Raw genomic sequence first — 23,436 nt, 5'->3', positions numbered from 1 at the left:
ACGCACAATCCGGCTTTGGGATAGCTATCAAATATGCAAATTATTTCCAATGAAATTTATGCAAGGACAGTGCAGTCATTAGACTCTGAGTACTTGACTCACCGGATTGCTGTCTGTCCTCAAGAGTCTGGGAGTGTGTCTTCCAGGCTCAGCACTTCGCTGGATTGCTTTATCACGAGGTGTGAGACTGCTTGGGGCTGAAGGTTGTCAGCCAGAATGGGCAAGGAAAGGGCTGCAGCAGCAGGCGGCAGTTCAAGTTTGTGTCCCGGTCAAACTTAGAGAGTCACAGGCATCAGTGTTGCTCTCCTCAGTCGAGAGTGTCACTAATATGCGAATATTAAAACTATAATTTATGCTGCCAGCGAAATCCAGGTTCAGTGCGGGCCTGCAAGGACTGTAGAGAGAACTCACATGGCTGTCCCTGATGCAGGTAATCGGCATTCTGCGCCTCCAACGCTGCCTTCCCTCTCCGACCACCTGCCGTCACCAATCAGTGCTGTATTTACTGATCGCACGAGGACCGACCGTGCCAATCAGTGATTGTGTGACACTGCAGTCTTCTCCCAGACTACTGACTCGTCCCCGTGGCCCGGCCCATGGCTCGCGAATCACCACGATGATGATGCCTCATATTATCAAAAGAAATGCAGCAAGTCTTTAGGCAGGACGTGTGCTTTTAGAAATACCTAAAAGCACACGTCATGCTTGTAGACTTGCTGCCTTTCATTTGTTAATGGGGCACAGCTGTGGGGCAGATTGTGTCCCTTTGTGAAAGTACTCATGTTAATTGCAGTGCACACACGCACTGTGATTAACATGATTACTTTCAAAAAGCATACAATCTGCCCCACAGCCGAGACCTTTTACACAAAAGAAATGCAGCAGGAGCCACTTGCTCACGAACTTCGGGTGGTCTCCCTCCATCTTTCGCGCCTTTTGCATTTTAAAAGCCGCAACACAAACTGTCCTCAGCTGCGTGTGCGCACTTCGCAGATTACACTGCGCTCTCTAGGAGACATAGGTGCGCGGGCGCGCACATTGCAGGGATCAGTGGTCCCATCTTTTCTATGAAATGTATAGGGCAGTTTATACGTATTAGAGCCTGTATCTCAGCGAAAGTCCTTGCAATTTGTATATCATAGGTTTCTTTGGCCGAGGTCAAAGGCACGGTCTGTTGCAAAAGCATGACTTTCATTCTGCTTAAAGTATAACAACTTTTAAAAGAAACATTCGATGAAGGCCATAGAGGCAACTCCCTGAGTGTGTCTATTTGGGGGAGCAATACTTGCATACAACAAGTAACCCTGGAGCTAACCGTTACCAGATATGGGATTCCTGGCAACATGCCACAGTAACTTTGATCATTCAACATGAGGTAACTCCCATTAGAAAGTTGGCCAAACGTTGGATTAATCACCGCAGCTGGTGTACCCTGCAGGTGGCAGGACAAGTTTGCCACAGAACCATTACAAGCCCCGTGTAAAGAAATGTCCTGACAAATGAGAGATCCGCTCAGTGCATTTTCACAGTATGTACCGCTTAGAAACACTTCACGACCCCCACTCCAACATCTGTATTTGTAAGGTAAATCCCAGGATGTCCTAATGTATTCTTTACCCAACCTTTCATATTTGCCTGCTTGCATTTGTTTGAGGCAATACTGAAAATGAAAAGTAGTGACAGGCAGAGTTATTTTGCCATGGATAAGACATTCTGTAGCAGTTTTTTCTGCTACAGTAAATGGTAATTTTTCCAGTTTTTCAATGCTCATCACTGTATACTTTGCTCCCCTTTGTGCCAGTTCAACCTGTTTATCCGTGAGATTGTATTCTAAAAACAGAGATGACGTGTTGTTAAAACGCCAAGGCACATAGCCTGCACGCAAGGATTGCTGCGTCCAGCCTAATAACATAATAGAAAATAACTGAGATTGGTCTTGTTGTAACATGGCTAAATCTTGTTCCAGTATGTCAATAGCAGAGGATACAATGTTGTCCAGTGAATATATTCTGGATAACAAAGTTGTTAACCCATTGTCGACCACAGTGAGAGATTTCTCTAGGTTAATACGATCAAGCTCATGTATTCTTTCTGCGGCCTCTGCCTGTGAAACCTCCCATATTTCATTATAAGCAGCATAAATGCCAGCATATATGAAACGTTTTTGACGCAGTTTTCTTGGTCTCAGCAAGAAATCCCTAAGGTCTGCGTCATCGTTAAGTAAAGATAAGTGTTGTTTCAAATCCTCGGGTGTAGATTTTTGTAACCAGTCAAGGCACAATTTTCCGACACTGTATGTTGTTACTACCCCCGGATGCTGTCGTTGAATATAACATGAGTCTGGCTTATGGATAGTAAAGCTCTATATTCTATTCAGGAATCTTTCTTGACAGATGTTTGTGTCTGTAGGCCAGAGCAACTATTTTTCCCAATCAGGATCTGATCTGTTGTTTTGTAGTATTGTGTCTACTGTGACCGCTCCCTGTGTAGTGCTATTACTTGCAGGTGTTGGTACAGAAGGTGTGTTTCATGTCTTTGATCTTGGCTAATCCAAGGCAAGACGTTGGTTGCACAGTGTCATTCAATTTTTTTTTGCTGTGGTATGAGACAGGCTCTAAACAAAGCTTCTATCCCCTGCACTTGCCAATCTTTAGAACCCCAGACAGATTTTGTGTCGATTGTGTCTTTCCAAAAGTGAAATTTTCTGACCTGTTTTGTTTACATTCCTATAGAAAAATGTTTTTGGATCAGATGTATTGTACCCTGAAAAATATGGAAACTTAATTGCAAACGTTTTTGAACTACCCTTCAGTGGTGTAGGACAATGTTCCCATTGGTTAAACATAAAAACATTTCTAGGTGTTGCAGATTTATGCATGAAATGATGACTATAGTGGTTGTAACATTAAAGCTGTTCGTACTCTGATGAACCCTCTAAGTTTTCATTGTTAGAGAACGCAGCAGACCTTTCTAGATCAGACATCATGTTATTAACAGTCTCAAAGTCCCAATCATCAGAATAGGTACTGAAGGTAATAAAATCACTTAATGAAATTTTAAATAAACGTTGAATCTTCAAAAGTTCAGTCGGGCCGAATATGTCGACATCAGTTTTGTCCCAAACTATACCATCCTGTATAGGAATGCTGTGATGTTCACTGCTGACAAGTCTCTTGCTTCACAATGGGAAGATTTGTGTGGTTTTAAAAGTAAGTTCACATTTTTACTTTCAGTGTCCAAACGAATGTATCTGCCATTCATAAGCGGGCTAAGAGTCATTACCAAAGCTAGCCAAAGCAGAAAGAAAAATATTCCAGAAATAATCCATAGTTCAATCCATGGTGAAATTAGATAAGTCTCTTTCCGAAAATGAAAAAAGTCTTGTACTTGTTGTTTGAAAGTTTTTAGGGCTGATGTCATTTCAGGCTCACTTGGATCCTCAGAAAACGTATCAAAGTTAATGAAGTAGCCAGAAGCAGTTAGGTCAATTGTTAGAATTGCATCAGGATTTGTCGAAATCGCGGGAACCAGTTGATCACGTGTTACGTTGGTGTAGACAGGTGTATCTGGACGAACTGTTACTTGAGTTTCAAGAGGGATGAGTTCCAGAGCATTGTTGCTTAGTCCTTCATCTCTTACTGCTGAATTCTCGATGTGTTGCGGGGATTCTGCTCATGCACAGAAATATGCGCAGGAAACCAGGACCTCAGTGAATTGTGGAAAGGTTTTCTCCAAGAGTGCCAGCATCATGCATGCAATGCAATATTAAAGGCACCCGAGTTTCAGATATTTGCAACTGTGTGCCTGTTGTGTCTAGAGCGTGGGCCGATCAACCTGAATTCAACAGCATACATTGTTATTTGACCGTGACGGTTTCTGCACACAATGTTCAGACTAAGGTCGCGGTGCAAGTCTAGGGATGTGAAAAACAGACTGTTCTCATGTGAAGAAAAAGCAAGCAAGCAGTTTTACTTATAATAACAGCTACCTGTAGTGTTGTGTGCAAAAGCAGCAAAGTGGCAAGATGGCGTTAAATCTAAAACTCTTATGCTAACATAGCAATGTGTGCAGGCAAAACCCTGTCTTCACTACAGATGGTTATGAGTCTTTCAGTCTGAACCTCTTGGATAGTAGCGAGAGGAGGGCGTCTGCTACTAGGTCTGAGTCCACGAGGCCTACTATTTAGTATCGGCCACATAGTGTGGTTTGATGAGGTCGATTGACACAAATCTTTTCTCCAGCAAGGGGCGGCAGAAGTACTGTTTTTGTTCCTTGGACGGCTGTGACAGGTACTGGTTGTCTGTAAAGAAGGTCCATATTCCTTCTTGTCCGCAATCTTCTCTCTGACTAGATCCCCAACTTTTGGGATCCAGACAGGCCTTGCTGGGACTACTGGTTTTTCCCCAGTGGTGGTTGGCTTCAGGAACACGTTGCTTTGTTTCGATCTTAGTTCATTTAGATCCTGTAAAACAGCCAAACGATCTTTGATATCAAAGGGTTTATTTTCCACCACTGTGCCTTTACATTCGAGATCAGGAACCCACATTCTTGTCCCAAATAGGACCTTCTATGGAGTGACCCCCCCTAGAGAACTTATTGGCAAGTTATTTAATGAGCGTTGGACCCCATAAAGACTTTTGACCCACCCATCACCCAAACCTAATACTCTAGCTGTTATAGACTGCTTTATGTCCTGGTTTTTCCTTTCCACAACAGAATTTCCCTCAGGATGAAACGATGAGGAGTACCGCAATGATACGCCCAAAATGGCCATGGCTTCTTTGTTAGCCCGAGAGCTAAATGCAGGGCCCGGGTCAGAATGTAGTGTGCCAATTGCATATGAGCCGATAAAGACTCGCAAATCTTTTATAACAGTTCAGGCGTCAACCGAGCACTGAGGCCACATCCATAGGAACCTTTACTTAGTGTTTGTGGGATTGCATTTGTCATAAAGGACGCCTGCGCATAGATAGTCTAATGCTGTCTAACAATGGTGTCTGTACTGGGCAGGCTACTTCGTAGTCTGGTGTCTGATGGCGTTCTGCACCACGCTGTCAATTGCAGTCTCTGCAGTCATCGATGAAGATGTGAATCAGTGTATTCATTCCAGGCCACCAGTACATCTCTTTTAATGTTAATATTGTTTTAGTGATCCCCTGATGAGACAGACCCTCCCCAAAATGTGCTTTATAAATCAAACCTGCTCTATGTTCCATGTATGGAATCACCCTATCCCCCACTCCAGGGATTCAAGCAAAAGGGACGTTGTTCACATCAATTACATAAGAGTACTTGAGTGGAAATTTCTTTGGTAATGCTGAACCACTGCCTTTGCTTGAAGCATTGACAGACAACAATATCTCACTGTCTATTCTCGTTTTTGAATGAGTGACCGTAGCTACGGAAGCCTTCTGAACAGCCCCCTTTGCGACTGTATCAGCCAATGAATTCCCTGCAACGTAAACGCCATCACGTTGATGACTCAGCGTGTGTATCACGTGAGCTTTTGGTAGTTCGTTTCTCAACTGAACTACTTGTTCCAAAAGTGTTTTATGCTTTATTGTGCCACCTTTTGCATCTTTGAATCCGTTTTGAAGCCAATTCTGTAATTTTTCATTATATGACTGGACACAGTAAAAGGAATCGCACACTATAAGTGTGGAGAATTTGCGATCTTTATTTTCAAGTGCCAGTTTGAATGCTTGTAGTTCAGCTCGCTGAGCTGTACAATTTCCTAGAGATTGAGTTTTAGTAACCATTGGTCGCAAGTTACCATTGCGCATGCGACCTTTAACGATTGTGCATGCTGCACTGTAAGCTTGCTTACTCCCTGTAGCGGGTTGTGCTGATCCGTCAGTATAAATTATAAATTCGTACTGATCGAGAGGCAGAATTTCAGTGGGCAGAGGACATTCATGTTCATATTGCAGTAACGCTTGTGTTTTTAAATCAGGATCAAAAACATATTCAACATCTGTTGCAGTAAGAGAATTAACCCATTGTATCCATCTAGGATGTAAAGCTTTTGCATTACTCACTTTTGTAACCGCCTCTAAGTCTGGTACTGGAGTCACAGCAATAATGCGTTTCCCCTGAGCTAGTGCTCTTACTTTTGCTACAGCGGTTTGAACTGCTGTCAGTATTTTTTCTGTTGAACTGAAGCGCATTTCTGCTTGTGTATACAAATGTGATTTGTATGACTCTTTTCCACGCTCATTAAATGTTAAATAGGTGAAACAGCATTGATCCAAAATTATTCGGATCACTAAATTGTGTTTATTTACGCGTGTTTGTAAGTGATTTGTTGCTAACATGTTTGCTTGGAGTGAACGCAGGATATCTGTGTGTTCCTGTGTCCAATGTTTTTTTGAAAACCAGGTTTGATTATTCGTAGAGAGGTTTAATCCTTTCTGTGTAATTTAGAATGTAAGTTCTTCCAAAATTTAGGCAACTCAAGATGGATTGTACATTTTTCAGCGTTTTTGGAGGTTGGAGCAGCGCACACTTTTCTAAAAAGTTAGCTGCCAGGCTCTTGCCTTCACTTGAAAGCTCATATCCTAGGAAAAGGACATTGAGATGGGCAGTTCTGGATTTTTAAAGTTGAATTTATAGCCCTCAGAGGCGAAGCCCAGTATAATGGTACTCACCCTGTTCAATTGCCTATCTAGGTCATCGTCTGTCAGATAGATGTCATCGACATATATCAATGCCTCGTCATCATAAATTTGCAGTAACTCTGTTACCCTTGCTGAGAATAACCCCGGGCTGTTCTTGAACCCTTGTGGGAGTCGACAAAATTGACGCACTAGATACTTTCCAAGAGGAGCATGGCATCTCCGCCTACTCCTTCACTTGTTTGGCTCCATTCGGCAGCATCCCAGGATTTCGCGTCCCCGGACTCCCCAGAGACCAGCAGCAGTTGCGGAACCCGCCAGACATACCCGCTCTCCTCCCGATGGCAATCCGTGACAGTCGAGAGAGGAGGCAGAGGCGGCGCCCGAGAAGCAAACCGGCATGACCCAGCAGCGAGGTAAGCCCAACCATCAGAGTATGGGTCGGGAACAGGGAGCAGGAAGCAGCTAATGCGGCGTCTAGGCAGCCATCTTGCTCACACCTGACCAAAAACCTGGCACTAGTTTATTAATGCAAATTGCACCCTTGTGTCCAAAATGAACACAAGGATGCATTTTGGATAGAGGTGAGATAGCAGCCGAGTGAGTGCGGCCGTTCGGTGCTCCTCCAGGTTCTGGGATCCTCACTGCTATCTGCCTTGGATTAGCCACACAGCATGTCTGGAAGCTGCCTGCTCTGCTCTCTTCCGCTGTTTCCCCCCAGCTCAGCATTTGACAAGCAGCAAGCGGCTAGGTGTGTAATGCCAATAAAATGCACCGCTTGGCTGCCCGCTCGTGGGGCAGCGTGCTGGGCTACATTGAGGATGGGACAAGTGGCTAAACTCAGGAGGGCAGAGATGCCACCGAAGTCTGGGATAAATATAGGGGGCCGTGCCGCACGAGTAGAGACAGGAGCAGGGAGCCAAAGCAATACAAGGAAAACAAGTGATGACGCAGGGAGTCTCCCAGAAACCCAACTCTAGGAAAAAGAATATCTGTCAATCCCAAACCCACAGGAGCAATGCCAAAATAGCTAAAAAAGACAGCATCGACTGTGGGAGAACCAGTTAATCTCCAATCCAAGACCTCTGAAGAACTTCTGGAAAATAGTTCACAAGTGAGTACTAAGCAACATTGACTGAAGGTGTAGTAGAGCGCTATACAAGGGATGCATCAGACAGAAGGGCGGATGCAGGGACCAATATGGTTGGCACTAGTCAGAATCATCACATACTCAAAAAGAACAAGAGCCCCCCAGGACCTTATATCTCTAAGGTTAGTCAGTGGATTAAGGGAAATGGCGACTCTGGTGAGAAAGCGCAGGACCTGACAGGGATGCAGCAGCCTGAGGCAGACTGGGGTGACAGATTTTTTTTATTTTTTTTGATCATTCAGACTCATCCGGAAAAGAGGAATTGGACTCAATCAGACACTCATTGCATAGTTTATAAAGTGATAGGAGCAGTTGGGACAGGAACCAAACTCCACCATTAGATGAAACAAGTATGGGAGTTGAAGGCATAGTCAGGAAAGTAAAACAGAATAAAAAACAACTAAGGCGAGGATGGAGCTAAATCGAAAGGGATCCTGTGGGATTACAGCGGTACGCTCAGCCTGGAGGAGCCTATCTCAGAAGCAAGGGCTGTAACGAGAGGGCCCACTGAGCCGGTCTCGATGGACTTAATCTACCAGAACATAATGTTGCACTGCGATGAGACTCGAGAAGAGAGTAAGATGACTTGCGCTTCATGAAGGAAATGTAGAACACTATCCGTACAATTGCGAAGTCATGTACTGAAACTGTAGAGAGGGTCGGGAAAGCCAAAAATAGAGTGGTACCTGTAGATCATAAAAACACAACCCCACATAACCGGACCGGCTGCGTGAGGGTAGGACTACCGCCGCCCGCTTTTCTGAGGAACCAACACCACACTTTAGTGTCTACACCAGCCGGTACTGATGCCGTGCAACCTTGACCCTAATGGGGTTGTGTTTTTATGATCTACAGGTACCACTTTTTAGGGTGCTGTAATGGTGGTCACTTGTTCACTTTAATTCATTGCTGACCACTACCAAAAAATATACGTAGATCCTATTTGGTCCTGATGAATTGCGATCTAATATGTTCATGGGCAAGAAACATGTTGACCTTTTTTACAAGCGCATATGCTTCGCATCCTTAGAGTGAAGATATACGCTCCTTGTTTTACTTTTAATTAGGGTAGGAGCCACCTTCATTAAAATTATCTTGAGTGGACCACCTCCCCTATTTTACTCCACTTCCCTACACACCACTATCACCTACACTGATCTAGGGCCCTCACACGCACCTCACCCACCGGCATTGGAATAAAGATCTCCGCCAAGAAGTCCCCATCTCGGGGGCCGATCAGATCTTGCAGTGCCGACCCGATAAGGAGCAGACCCGATGATGTAGCAAGACATCTAGCTGGCTGGGTGTGTGAGGGTCTTTTTCCAAGAGGAGAGGATTCTTCTCCCCACTTCTGTGACTCCATACCAACATGTGGAGCCCATAAAAAACACACAAAACCCTGCTTTTAACATTAGGAACTGTATACCATTTTTGTAGAGCTTAACTAACGGACATGTATGCTGGACCTGGATAAAAAATAGCCAGTTTTTCCCTCCCCTTGTCTAAGCCAAAAATAGAATCGTATTAATGGATAAAGATCTGCAGGCTCAAAAGGAAATAATCACAATGATGCAGTGGCGTTACTAGGGGGGTGCGGGGGGTGCGGACCGCACCGGGTGACACCATCACATGGGGTGACACCCGAGGATGCGGAGGTATGAGATGCAGAGGTAGGAACGGGTGAGTGCGGCGGTATCTATCAGCGAGGCATTGCTTTCTAATACTACCACAAAGTCGTAAAACAAAAATGATCCTTGTGCAGAGCTCAAACCCCTGTTAAGCGCCCGACCAACTGTGAAGCACTGAGGCTCCTGTGCAGAACGAAGGCTTCTATGCAGCTCTCAGACCCCTGTGCAGAGCTCAAACCCCTGTTAAGCGCCCAAACTGCTGTGCAGCGCTGAGGCCCCTGTGCTGAACGAAGGCTTCTATGCAGCTCTCAGACCCCTGTGCAGAGCTGAAACGTCGTGTGCACAAAGGAGACCCCTAATAAAGGGTAGCACCCCTGCACTGCCCAACACCCCACATTGGCTTCAGCATGCCTGTGCTGCACCTGCCATTTCCTGTTGATCTGGTGAGTCCCCAGGTCTGTGACTGCTGCGATTCCGACTGCTCTTGATGGGTCTCTCGCGCACCCCCTGCCTGGAATAGGAGCTCCTGCACCCGCTCACCGATGCGACTGTCACTCTCTGGATCATGGCTCTGGAGCTGGCCAGCATCCCCGGGCATCTTCTCTACTTCCTCATAGGTACGTGAAGAAAAAGAACGTTATTATAATATCTGTAACGGGACGGCGCTTAGAAGCGGCTGTGCGCGCTATGAAAACTAGCGATAAACTCTGCGGAAGGCGTGCTGACTACCTCAGGGCGCTCCTCAGCGTGACAGTTAATAGGAGATTTCTGCTAGTGACGGTCACCGAAGTACAACCTCTACCGCCACATGAGCCGCTATTACTTGTGGAGAGCATGTCTGCGAGGAGAAGAACCAAGCGATAGCAGTGCTTAATTTGTGCCGGTGCTAAGCACCGGCACTTATTTCTCAGGGCCGGGTCTACATGGGGCGACTGCTGTTAAGAGATTCGCCTAATAACAGTGAACAAAAGAAAAACCCACGAGCTGGTTCAGGCTGTATGTAACCTGAAACTCTTGTTTTTTAAGCACCGTGAAAGCAAGTGTACAATGCAGCTGCCCAAGTGTGAACTCGGTGAGACTTACACCCCCGGAGGCACAAGGCAGTCACGTTTTATCATCAGGATGGTGGGCGCGGTATTTTGTTTCCTGAGGTCTGTTAAGTCCTCTGGCCTGGGGCGGGGCACACAGCACGAGAGAGGCTGGGTTGATTTGAAGTAAACATGTGAATCCCTCCCCCACCCTATGCTGGCCTGGAACGCTTTTGCTTCAAAGAGCAGAGCCTGGAGGAGGGGCCCACTGTGTATTTGGCAGTTGGCGCACATGGGAGAAGTAACGGATGCAGATCGTTTTTTTGCAACTCGGCATGGTCTGCATTGCTCTGTCACCACTGTTGCCTCGAGCAGCAGGATTGCACTCCGATATGTGCTGCCAAATACCAACTACTTTGGAGCTGCATGCAGACAGTGTGTCTTTGTGGATTGGAGCCATGCTGCAGCCCCAGCCTGCAGGTCGTGATTGAATGGATTGACTGTCTAATGGGAGAGTGGGACATCTGCATTATTAGGTATGTGAAAATAGCAGCTAATACATTACAGCATTAATTCTGTAAAGTGTAGACAGCGTATTGCCATTTTTAAGTTCAGTAAGGAGATGCCATCCGAAAATGGTCTAACAATGCTCCTGGCCTCCCTGCACATTTAAAGTGAAGTTTGTATTAAGGTTGACACCGGTGGCCGCAAAGGCAGCGCAGAGTTTTCACCTGAAGGAAAGGCCTGTTATGCCCTGGTTAGCAAGGAAAGGAGGGAGGAAAATGAGCAACGTTTAATTAATGATGTATTGTTATTCATTTACTGTGAAAACACATCGCCATAAAGATAGCAAAGATTCGAAGGCAGAGGGCTTTTTCAAGATCAAAGGAATGAATGCTAGTTTATACAACCGCATCATGTAACGAGAACACTCAGCAAACAGAACCACAAACCAATTCATTGAAGGAGGTTATAGCAGACCCTACAGGGACATTTTGCAAACGCCTCCCCGCCCATCACTTGTGACCTCTGTAAAGAGACCAGAGTTGGAAATGTTAAGGAAGATGTCTGCACTAAACAGCGTTCAACTCTTTCACCGGCAGATTCAGCTTGGGTCAATGCAAAATGTGGTCAAACCAAACTTGGTCTTCGATAACCCAGGGTAGGATTAACTTCAAGGGCTATGGGTGGGTTTCCCAGCTGGCATATGCAAAGCTCGCACGTGTCACAGGCCCAGGTGTGAGTAACTCATCCAGTCAATGCTATTTATTTTCCCACTGCATTCTGGAACTCGTAGTCCTGATTTTATGAAAGCACCAACAGGGCTACTGAACCTGGATTAGATATGTTTTACTGCAGGTTCAGATGGATTAAATCCACTGGGCTGACTAACCCTAAAACGAGCTGTTTTTCATAAAGCGCAAGACTGGTGAGTTACAATACAGCGACCTAGAGGTATATCGTAACCATATACAGAACTGATAACGTACATTGAGTCCTGTTTTGGGGGCTAACAAGCAAGTAAGGTGTTTCGGTTCTGAGCCGTTCTGTTAAATTTCCCAGATCCATGTTTGACTAGCAACTTCAGTCACAGTGTACATTTATAAACCTAGAGAAAAAAGTTGGGTGTATTTGTGCGTTTGTTTTTTACCCAGTCCTCATTTCTCCTCTATTTAAAAGGCGGGCAGGTAATGAAGTGGAGTGATCACATGAAATGAATATACATTTTTCAATTAAATAGACCAGAGGGCTGTAAAAGTGTTCGTTCCTTACTGACACCTAGCCGCATGTTGTGAGGGTGACAGCTAGTCAGTCCTTATTTGTCAGCCAACAGCACTAAGCATGCAGGGAGTTGTAGTTCATATATTCCTTTTATTGACATAGGCCTGCAAATCTCTGCATGCTCAGTGTAGTTGGCTGGAAAAGCAACACTGGATGAAAGCCAGTCTCATTAAATGGATATCTGAAGATCTGTGCATCGAGGAAGGGGACTTTTGGTCCAGATGAGAAGAGGCTCCTACATCATTGTACTGTAGAGTCAGTGTGTAGGGCCAGGAATACGTTCTCCCAGACTCCTCTCACAGATAAGCGGTCAGAGTAAACATGAGCTTTGTTTATGTGACACCACAGTGGTGGCCGTAAATATTTTACATAGGGGCACGCAGCACAGAAGTTGGGATTGCACATCATCTGTTGCACATGCACTCAACATCTTTTGAAGAAGTAGGCACCTTTGTGCCTACATAGAGCATAGTCACTTAGTCTGTGTCTGGACCGTTCCAAACAGTAATTTCATATTAGGTATCAGCAACTTCCCATGGGGAATGCCGCCCACCGACATTTAACTGCACTTGCCTCGGGCATCTGAGCAAAGTTTTGAGCACCGGCACCTTTTTGTTTACAAATTAAGCACTGAGCGATAGCATAGGGGGTTCCAGGAGACCCTGGGAATGACACGTGGAGGAAGGCACGAGCAACCCCCACCACTTCACCTTCCAAGTGTGTTTCCTTAGGCATCCTAACTACAGGTGCCGGCTTTCCATCCATGCCACGCTAAGAGAGGCGCTGCGTTTAGTGAACCCTGCCTCGTGGCGGACTCGGAGGAGGTCCATCATGGGGTAAGTGGTGAGGGGGGGGTGACACCATGAGTTACCGCACTGGGTGACACCAACCCTAGTGACGCCGCTGCAATGATGGAATCTCAATCTACGGATGTACATTGGAGACTCAAAGAGTTCGATAACAGACAGCAGAGAAATAATCTAAGAGTCCTAGGAATCATAGAAGAAGCAAAAGGGGATGATCCTCAGAAATTTATCACAGAACTTATGAAAGAAGCCTTCCCTGAACTTTCTAGCTGGAACTGGGGAGTGGACATTTACATGGTGCATGGATTTGCCTTTAAGAAACCTCAGGAGGATCAAGGAACCTCAAAGCCAAGAGTGATACTGATCTATCTGGAAATTTTCTGCTACGTGAGGCCCTTATGACCTGGCTTGACCAGACAGGAAGCGGGGTGCTAAGGAACATGAATTCTTTGTTAGACCTGACTTCTGCTATGTCACAGTTGAGAGGAGGTGGCGGTTATGTCAAATGATTTTGCTATTTCAGTCCAAAGGCCCACAGGTCTACCTGTTGAACCCAGCCAAGCTAAAAGTGATTGTAACAGACAAAGTGTACTACTTTTTGTCAGAAATCAAGGCAAGGGACGTTCAAAAAACCTTGATTACAATATAAAGAGGAGTTTGGGCAGAGAGATGAATGTGAGGGAGGGTGAGGAGATGGCGACGCGGAATGTGAGGAGCACACACCATCAAGAATGGACCCCATGGGTCCTGCAGCCTCAGGGAATAGGAGGGGAAGAGGGTGGGAACAGAGGAGAGGGGAGGGATACTGGAGGGAGGGTGGGATGGGTGCAAGCTGGGACCCGGGAGGAGGCTGATGGCAAAAACAGAGATGCAGGAGAGACTGTAAGAAGTTGAAAACTATTTTGATGGCAAGCTAAATAGGGAGCAATCAGGAAAGAGAAATGAATATGTATTGTACAATGTTTGTGAATGAGTGGAAGAGACTAGTAGAGGGGTACAGGATATAAAAAGCAGTATTATGTATTTAGCTAGGAAAACTCAGAGTATACATAAGAATGGAGTACAAACTGTGAATTTTTTAAATCAATATTTGTGGTCTTAACAACAGTGGTGAACGAAACAGAATGTCTTTAAGCTTAAAAGTAATGATATAGCCTGTGTTCAGGAACTCATATACCGTGGGGGAAGCGTGGGATACTAGGCAAATGGAGATTGATGATTCCTAAAATAAATTTGTATACACTCATGTCCGCTAGCTTGCTACCACCTATTATAATCTAAGACTCAGTGATGGAAAGGTGGAAATAGAAGGGTATCGATACCGTAGAAAATCTATACAGCGATGCTAAGCACAAACCCTTTGCAGAACTACAGGAGGGGTATGATTTACCAAAGAGAGATTTTTTTAAGTTTCTACAGGTTAGGGACTTCCTATCCAAGAAGAAAAAGGAAGTTAAACCAATGGAGAAGATTTTGATTATTGATGCGGCCGGGAAAAGATATAGGAAAGGGGCTATATATGAAATACTGATTCGGACACAAAGTGTTGACTTTTAAGCACAAGAGCTTAAATGCAGTGAAAGACTCAGCAGACAGACCAATACCAAGTCTGTAGGAGTCTTTAGAAGTGTGTGAGAAAGTTTTATTTGCAGAAAATCTTAAGAGTCAGTTTTTCAAGACTGGTTTTAACCTGTATTATACTCCTGCAAAAATGTCTAAATGTGGACCTGAATTTGACGGAAAATGTAAAGAAAATCACACTAAATGCAACAGAACATAAACAGCTTGAGTGCAGCAGCACACTAAATCTGTTCCCTCAGTAGAATTGTTTCACCCCAAATTATTCTTAACTACGCACGCAGTGTTATTGCACTACTATCTATAATTCCGAGTCAAAGAGTAATGAGGTATTACTGAAAATACTCCTATTACTCCAGCGTAATTGAAATCCTGCCCGGGCCTCAAAGTAAGTCGGGCTCAGGACATCAGGAGTAAAATGCCCCAACTCCCACAGTTAGGTCCAGTAACTCATGCTTGCCCATGACTATCTGAAAAGTGTCCTGTAAGGAAAATGGAGAGCATTAGATCTACCTTTCCCTTGAGATGCATAAAGCCCAGTGTGGGAATGCATATTTGGATGGAGCAGATTTATAGGGTTTCTCCAACATTCCACAATTGTTAACCTGCAAAAAAGTCTTTATTATTTATTTATACGTTTTTTGACATTTCAAACAGAAATTACATAAAAATGCAGACAAAATGCAGTACATCTGTTAAGTATGTGCATAATTGTACCTTCTAGCAACGTTTCCTGCTTACATTTCCACTCATTCCAATTTTAAATTACCGTCCCACGGCAGCCTTTATCAGGACTTTTCTTTTTATTTCTCTTAAAGCCCAACCTGGGAGGATATTAGGTATGCTGTTACAGGCGTATATATATCCTTAGGGCTTGACGTCACTGGCAGTTCCTCCCCGAATGTGTGCAATTGATCTTGACAATATACAACATCTCGTAACCATTGATCTATCTTGGGAGCTGCCTTTATTCCCCAGTGTATCGCCACCTGCCATTTGGCTAGTCATGTGGTAATGGATACCAGTTTACAATTGCCTGGCTGCAGAGATTTAAGTAGCCCCAAGAGACATATCTGTGGAGTTCATTTCACCCCCTCACCATTTCAGACAGGGCCTGTACCACGTGTCCAAAACCGAAAGATTAGTGCACAGGTCCATGCTAAGTTCATAAAATCTACATCCATTTTCCTACATCTAATACACTGAGAACTGGTGCGGAACCCATATTTATACAACTGCAGAGGGTTATGGTAGATTTGTTGTAAATATTTAATGTGTATTATCTTAAGTTTATAATTGGCAGTGAATCTCCCCGTAAGTGTGCAGCAAGCCCCCCAGTCCTCCTGAGACAGCGGTGTGTCCAGCACTTCAATCTGTCTATAATGCGCCGCACACAAGTCACCCTGTGTCTCCTTCTGGGAAGCATTATATAAATGAATTATAAGACCTTTACGTGCGCTACAGGCTAACATCGCCTGCAGTGCCCCCTATGTGGCTGGTTCTTCTGGAAATTGAAGATAGAGTGATCTCACAGCTGCACAGAGACTAATATATATATAAACACCACCAGTGAGGTTTGGAATGTGTATATGAAAATGTCTCTAGTGGCAGGAGTTGGTTATAAATCGAAGGTGAGGTTTAGTTCTAAAATCATCGTACATCTTATAATAATATGGTCTGAAGGCCTGCAAAGCAGAGGAATTAACGTCATCCCTTACTTTGAGTTACCCCGAAATAGTTCTCGGAGTAATAGCCCGTCGTTAATTTTCCCACTCTCCGATAATAGATTTGGTATGAATACATAAGAGGAATTAAAAATCTGTATTTCAAAAAACTGTCGACAAGTAAAACTTAAGTATGGCCCTCCACCATCCTTTAAATGGAACTCTAAAGAAGAGAGCTCAAAATGGAATTGGCTACCTGGTGTATTATCAGGCTTATCTAACAGTAATCAGACTCAACAGCCATCTTTCTAGCAATGAACTAAACATAATATCTTGAAATGCTGCAGGAATAAAGAATAGTAGGGAGAAGTTACAATACCTTTATACGTTATATGCAAATGTGATTTGCCTTCAGGAAACATGGTGTACAGAGGATTTGCTATGCAAGGATTATTTTGTTTTAGACTGCAAGGCAACCCCGTACAGGAGGGGACACGCAAAGGGCCTATTGTCTGCCTATTGTCAAATAAGATAAAATGGAATTATGAATATTATAAAGATCCCAGTAATCTCTTCTTGGCAATAACGTTGCATAATTTCGATAATAACGTAAAACGTCCTCTGTTAATGCTGATAAACGCCTATATTCCTCCGGATGCCCCTTTTGATGTCCTTTTAAAGGCAGTTTTTTCCTACATTTAAAAAGTCAATGAAGTTGAATCTCCCCCAAAAATAATTCTCGTAGGGGATTTGAATTGTAAAGTTTCTAACGCTACCCTGGATATATTCCGAAATAAGGAAAAGGAAGAATCCCTGCAGATCCCACAAGCATTATTTCCTCAAAATATTAGAACAAATAAGAGAGGGAAAATTCTTATTGATGAATTAATGAAGATTGATGGTATTGTAGTAAATGGAAGACTCCCTTCGGATAGTCCGGCTTCTCTAACTTGCAAATCTTATAACGGAGAATCTATTTTAGATTACATAATAGTGGGAATCTCCTCCTTCTTTCTATTAAAAGATCTAAAGGTTTCTAATTCCCCCTATAGTGATCATAAAGTATTAACTCTTTCTGTAAACCTAAGTTTGCTTTCGGAGGACCCGTGGGTATTAAATGGTGAATATGTTGCTTTTTCTAAGAAATCAGGGAGATGTCATTGGGATAGCAAAGCGATCCTGGGTCTTGACAGCATATTGGAGGTCGCAGTAGAAAATTTGCCCAGTTGGAATGGAATAGAAATCACCAGTTTCAATGTATTAATGAATAAAGCAGTAGAAATCGCAAAAATGTCGAATCGAATGAAAAGTACTAAGGTAGTCCCTAGATCCATTCTGTCGCTCAATCTCGAAATAAATAAATTAGTTAGGGAACAATACTTGAACTATTCGTTTGAAAGATATCATAGATTACTAATACTAAAAAGGAGGAGGACACGGGTAAAGGTTAAGTTACGAAAAGAGAGTGAAGACAATATGTGGATTAAATTGAGAGAAGCACCCTTTAAAGGCTATGTAAGAACATTTTGGTCTCTCATTGGGGAGGGATGTGGTGTTAGATCTCGTCCACTGCCGGTGGCTATTGAAGAGCAAAAACGGATCAGCTTTATCCAGGACTTGTATGCAGATAATACAAATGTGATCAACTGTATGGTATTAAAGGAGGACTCCCTTCTGTATGGACCCCCATCGGAAAAAGAAATTGAAAGGGTAATCAGAGGTATGCGTTCCTCCGGGGCGATGGGCCCGGATGAACTACCCATCACGGTGTTAAAACAGAATAGCTTATTATGGAGTAGAATTCTCTACACAGTATTTAAGTATTGTTATGTAAACAAGATGGTTCCCCCATCTTGGAAGGGGAGCATATTAGTCCCTCTGTTTAAGAAAGGAGACTGAGGTGTCCCGCATAACTATCGTCAAATTGCACTTCTTGATGCTGTGGGTAAAGTCATTGCTAAATGCCTTTTGACACAAATTAATGATTGGCTGCTTACGACTGAGATCTTACCATTGGAACAAACTGGGTTTAGGCCAAAACATGGAACAATCGACAACTTAACCGCTCTACAGGTAATTTCGGATAAATATGTTAAAGTTAGAGGAGGAAAAGTGTATACAGCCTTTATAGACTTCTCCACAGCATTCGATAAAGTTGATCGTTTGGTATTGTGGAGAAAATTGTCGGATCTGGGTATGTCTGTAATTCTTTTGGAGTTAGTCCGTGCTCTTCATTCGGACACTTGGTGTAAAGTCCTAATGGGAGGAGAAAGGGGCCTCTCTCAAACTATCCCTACAGCAAATGGTCTAAAACAAGGATGTCTATTGGCTCCTCTACTTTTCTCATTATATATTTCTGATCTTCGTCAGGATTTGGCGTTAAGTGAGGGCATAGCCCCCTTACTGGGGGGAAAACCGATAGTTTGTTTATTATGCAGACGACATTATAATATTCGACCTAACGCCAAGAGGTTTAAATAATCGTCTACAGGCATTGCATAATTTTGCAGAGGCACATTACTTAAAGATTAATGTATCTAAAAGTAAAATCATGTGCCTGCATGGGAGAAAAAAATTGCAGTATGAGAATTATGTATGGTCTGTGGGTGGCCAAAAACTAGAACTAGTAAAATCATATGTTTTCTTGGGAAAAACAGTGTGTGGTAATCTAAGTAATAAAGCTTATATAGAAAATAACATTCATGAAGCTATCTCTCAAGGGAAAAGCTTGGGCGCCCTTTAAAGATCAACTGGGAAAAGACACTTTGCACTTTTATTAGAGGTTTACCGTGCAAAAATCCCTGCTTCTCTGTTGTATGGTATTGAGCTGCTTGACATAGAGAAATGTTTTTTTTTAGATACAACAGAAGGAAAAATTCTAAGGTGTCTAGCTTCGGTCAACTCTGCTTGTTCTGTGACAGCCCTAAGGCTAGAATTTGGCCTAAGAAGTAGCTGGGTACAGAGTCTGGCGGGGATAGTGCGATGGGTTGTAAGCTTGGTAAAGTGTGATCCCTGTTCACTAAGATCCTTAATTAAGAGAGAAGTATTAGGAAATTTAAAGGAGCAGTCTGTAATTTGTCAAAATTTTATAATTGCGGCGAAAGGCCACTTTGAAACAGGCCACTTGGGAATTAAGCTTCACTAGGGATAGGGAAGCTCTTATTTTAAAGAAGGGCTTCCATCCGGCCATAGACTCTTGTATGATACATAAGGCACAGGCTTATATTTTGTGGAACCTACCTCATGGGGTGCGCCGGTTTTGGCTTCTACCCAGACAAGATATACTCCCTTTAAATAAAACTTTGTCTAAATGGTATGGTTCCTCTGAGACTTGTAACTTATGTAATAACTCTATCCAGGACATTAATCATGTGTTATTTATCTGTCCCGCTCTATTATTATGCCGGCGCAAATGGGTGAGTCCAATCTGTTTACAATTATCTATTCTTTCGGCCTCCGCATTAACTGCCTCTATCTATGAGCCTCCTAAAGGATTTTTAATTTTTTTAAGTGTTTTTTAAAAATTATATTAATTGTACCTATCATGATGATTGTAATTATTTATTCTGATTTTTCTGGATTCCTTTATAGTATTAAGGGTATAAGGATCTTTTTATCTTTTCTATTGGAAAAAATGTTTATAATGTTTCGTAGCTTGTGATTTCTTATTATCGATTTTTGCCTATTTTATAGAAACTTTGTTGTATATTTTTTGCTTTTTGCGTTGTTGGTTTATGTGGATCTCTTCTGAGTTCCAAGATCATAAATAAATAATAATAATAATAATAAAAAATAGTGGCAGGAATGTCCCAGCAGTGAAGAAATATCCCAGTTAGTTAGCCCGCCTTTGCTGATATGTCTAATGCCTTGTGTGGTAGCTCAAATGACTGGGTGGGATGACACGGGCAGTACATCGGGACCTTACCTGCCCTGACACTCAATTTATACCAAGCCTTTGATGTGCTGCATATTGTGCTGATTTCTAGTCTTGTGACCTCTGTTCGCTCATACAGTAGGATGACTGTAGGAGGTATAGGATGAGCGTCATCACATTCCACCACTAAATGTGGCAAATATTGTATTGGAAAGTACCAATAATGTGCATACTGCACTTGTGCACATAGGTAAAACTGGTACATGTCAGGGCCTCAAACCCACATTGCTCATAGGGTTTTATCAATGTAGTCACAGGTACATGTCAGGGCCTATAAACCCACATTGCTCATAGGGTTTTGTCAATGTAGTCTAGCTGCATCTAGATTGTTTAGATTCCCAGGCCAGTGTTATCATGTACGTTTTGAGGGTCTTGAAGAACTCACTGGTCAATAATGCAGGAATGTTAACAAACATACAGAAATCTGGGCAGTATAACCATTTTCATAACTGCCACACTGTCAGCCAGAGAAAGAGGTAATCTACTTGGTCTTCCAATTCAGAGACTGCTCGTCCATAGTTCACCCTGATCACAATCTCTGGATCCCTATGTACCCATACCCCAAGGTATGTAACGTGTTCTGTTCACCGCTCCAATGGGAATTCCATAGCAGGAAGTTCTGTGGCCTGTGCTAGAGGGAATATGGCCGATTTGTCCAAATTGAAACTCAGACCCGAGCATCATTTATCAAGGCCATATTCACTTATGAGGGAACAGCAGAGTGCCAGGGCAGCGAACGTAGAGCACCATACCATCTGCATATAAGGAGATGGCTAGTGGGTGTTGGCGGACGGAATGGCAGCGCAGCAGCTGCATTTTGCTGTCGAACCACACATGCTAATGGTTACAGTGTGAGAGCAAACAATATCGGTGACAGGGGGCAGGCTGGCCTTGTTTCCCTGAAGATCTTTACTGGGCTCAACACAGTGCCATTAATGCATACTCTCACTTCTGGGTTGTAATACAACAGCAAAAATGCCTGGGGCATTCCATACAATAAATCATCATGTACATATGTTCCCATTGTATAGCATCAAAAGCCTTTGCGGTGTCCAAAAGCACAGCCTATGCCTTAATCTCTGGGTCCAGTTGGTGGAGAACAGTGAGTACAATTCACAAACTGTGGGAGGCCGAGCAAATTCCGACTGATCTGATAATAACTGGGGAGAAGGGGTTGTAGTTAAGTTGCTATTATTTTTGCCAAGATTTAGGTGTCTCTAGTTATGAGGGATAGTGGCCTATAGGAATCACACCATTCTGGGGCCTTATCTGGTTTCAATAACGGTATTATCAGAGCTTCAGGGAGTATCGGGCAATGTATGCTTTTCATACACTTCTACATACATGGCATGCAAGTATGGCTCTAATAATCCAGAATAGGTGTTGTAGAACTCACTGGGAATTCCATCTCCCTTATGTTTACTCATTTGGCAGGGTGCCTATGGCTTCTTTCCCTTTTTCTATTGTGATTGGTTGTACCAGGTATTCCCTCTGGCCCAGGGGAGCCACACTAAAATCACATATCCAGATATTCAGCTATACCTGCTGCCGCTGCGACTTTTCGCAGCCCATAGAGTCAGCTATAGAAGTCCATAAATTGTGACACAATGGTTGTGGTGTCATAGAATCTATCTCCATGACATGTGCTTGTGCCTGCAGCTCTGTCATTTTAGAAACCAATGCATGCCCGGTCTCTCGCCTTCGCCATACCATCTCGCTCTCCACTTCCTGCTCGGCTGTTTCTGTGTATTCAGGATGTTGTTCAAATATTTCTGCTAGTATGTACCAATCTGGACATATTTCATAGCGTCTTTCTAATGTTTTTAATATGCCTTCTATATCCTTTAGCTAGGAGCGGAGTGACAGCAGGTCTCCTGCCTGTGCTCCTATATACTCTCTTCAAACTGTAACCTTAAACGCCTCTCATAATGTCTCAGCCTCTTCCACTGAGCCCTCATTTTCTTTAAAGTATCAGTAGCAGTAATTGCCACTCCTATACTATCTCTAAAAACCGGGTCCAATAATGAGAAGGCCTGAAGTCACAATTGAACTAGTGGGTACACATAGGTAGGGATTGCAAGTACTAATAGGACTGGTGAGTGGTATAATATTGTCCTGGGCAGATGATTCACTGCCATTGTCCATGTACATAACTTCCGTGACACTTACCAATATTCTTGTCGTGACCATTCATTAGGTACCAATTAAATAAATGTCCCCTTCTGGTATCAGGGTTGCGCGCCTCTCATACATCCACTATCCCAGATTCTTCCATGTTTTCCTGAATAACTTGGGCTGCCTGCTTCCCATGCCATCTGTGGTAGCTGACTGGTCCAACATGGGATTAATACATGTGTTGAGATCTCTGCCCCGTAACACCACTGGAAGATGCAAGGCACTCAATCATCCCCAAATCCTAAAATAAAACTTGGGATTGACTATTTTGGGGCCATAGATGTTGTCGATCATCACCATAGTCCCACCATGGCGACCTTGCGCTATGATGTATCTCTAGTGATTGTCTGTTTTGAAGTGTGTAAGTGCAAATTGGGTTTCTTTCTTTATTAACAGGAGCATGCCCTGTAATAAGAAGAGTAGGATAAGGCCCGCCTCTCCATCAACCATCTAGCACCTATATTGAGCTATATGGATGACGTAAGATGTGTTTCTTGCAACAGCACTATTTGTATAGAATGGTGATCAAAGTACTCTAGGTTTAGCCTAATTCTTTGGGGGTTATTAAGTCCCCGCACATTTCATGTTAAAAATCTAAAGTGACCCATAGGATGTACTACCGGGTGTGTGTCTGTACTCCATGAGATAGTGATTGTGCCATAGTATGAGGAGATGTACACTGTACTGCTGATATGATGTACTGCACTGCAACAACTAACAACCAAAAACCCGCCCCTCAGCCACGTCAGCACCCCAAACATGCTAAGGTCATCCCATTCAACTTCAAGAAACAAAGTCCAGCTTATTGTCATTAGGCATGCACCCTCTGAGGAATGCTAGAGGCCATGTTCCACTCCAGATGGTTGGAAGTGGCCAGAGAGTCAATTTTTAGACTTCTTAATATTAATTTAATAACTATTGGGGACATCTTTAGCTTATTCAGATTGACCCCATTACACAGTCAAGCATTGAGAAGAACATAGTGCCACTCATCAAGGCCCATACTGTCCCTCGGGCATAGAATGCCAAATTTGGACTGCAGCAGCAGTGTAAAGTCCCAGCTGTACTGCAATACCT

At 43.5% G+C, this 23,436-nt stretch overlaps 1 protein-coding gene across 3 annotated transcripts in view; it reads left to right on the top strand.

Moving 5' to 3' along the window:
* The window catches only part of IL1RAPL1 (interleukin 1 receptor accessory protein like 1), a 2,372,066-nt gene that overhangs the window by 724,495 nt on the left and 1,624,135 nt on the right, over positions 1 to 23,436 (top strand). Inside the window, exon 1 of one of the 3 annotated variants that reach the window (XR_014967813.1) lies at positions 10,684 to 10,956. The exons of the other annotated variants lie outside the window; for them this stretch is intronic. The gene's annotated coding sequence lies outside the window, so the exon portion shown is untranslated. Of the gene's footprint in view, positions 1 to 10,683; positions 10,957 to 23,436 lie in introns of those variants that run through there. 3 annotated transcript variants of the gene reach the window in all.

Source organism: Triturus cristatus, chromosome 8 (genome assembly GCF_964204655.1).
Source record: "Triturus cristatus chromosome 8, aTriCri1.1, whole genome shotgun sequence".
In the NCBI taxonomy this organism is placed as follows: Eukaryota; Metazoa; Chordata; class Amphibia; order Caudata; family Salamandridae; genus Triturus; species Triturus cristatus.
This window is presented reverse-complemented; position numbering and strand designations above follow the sequence as displayed.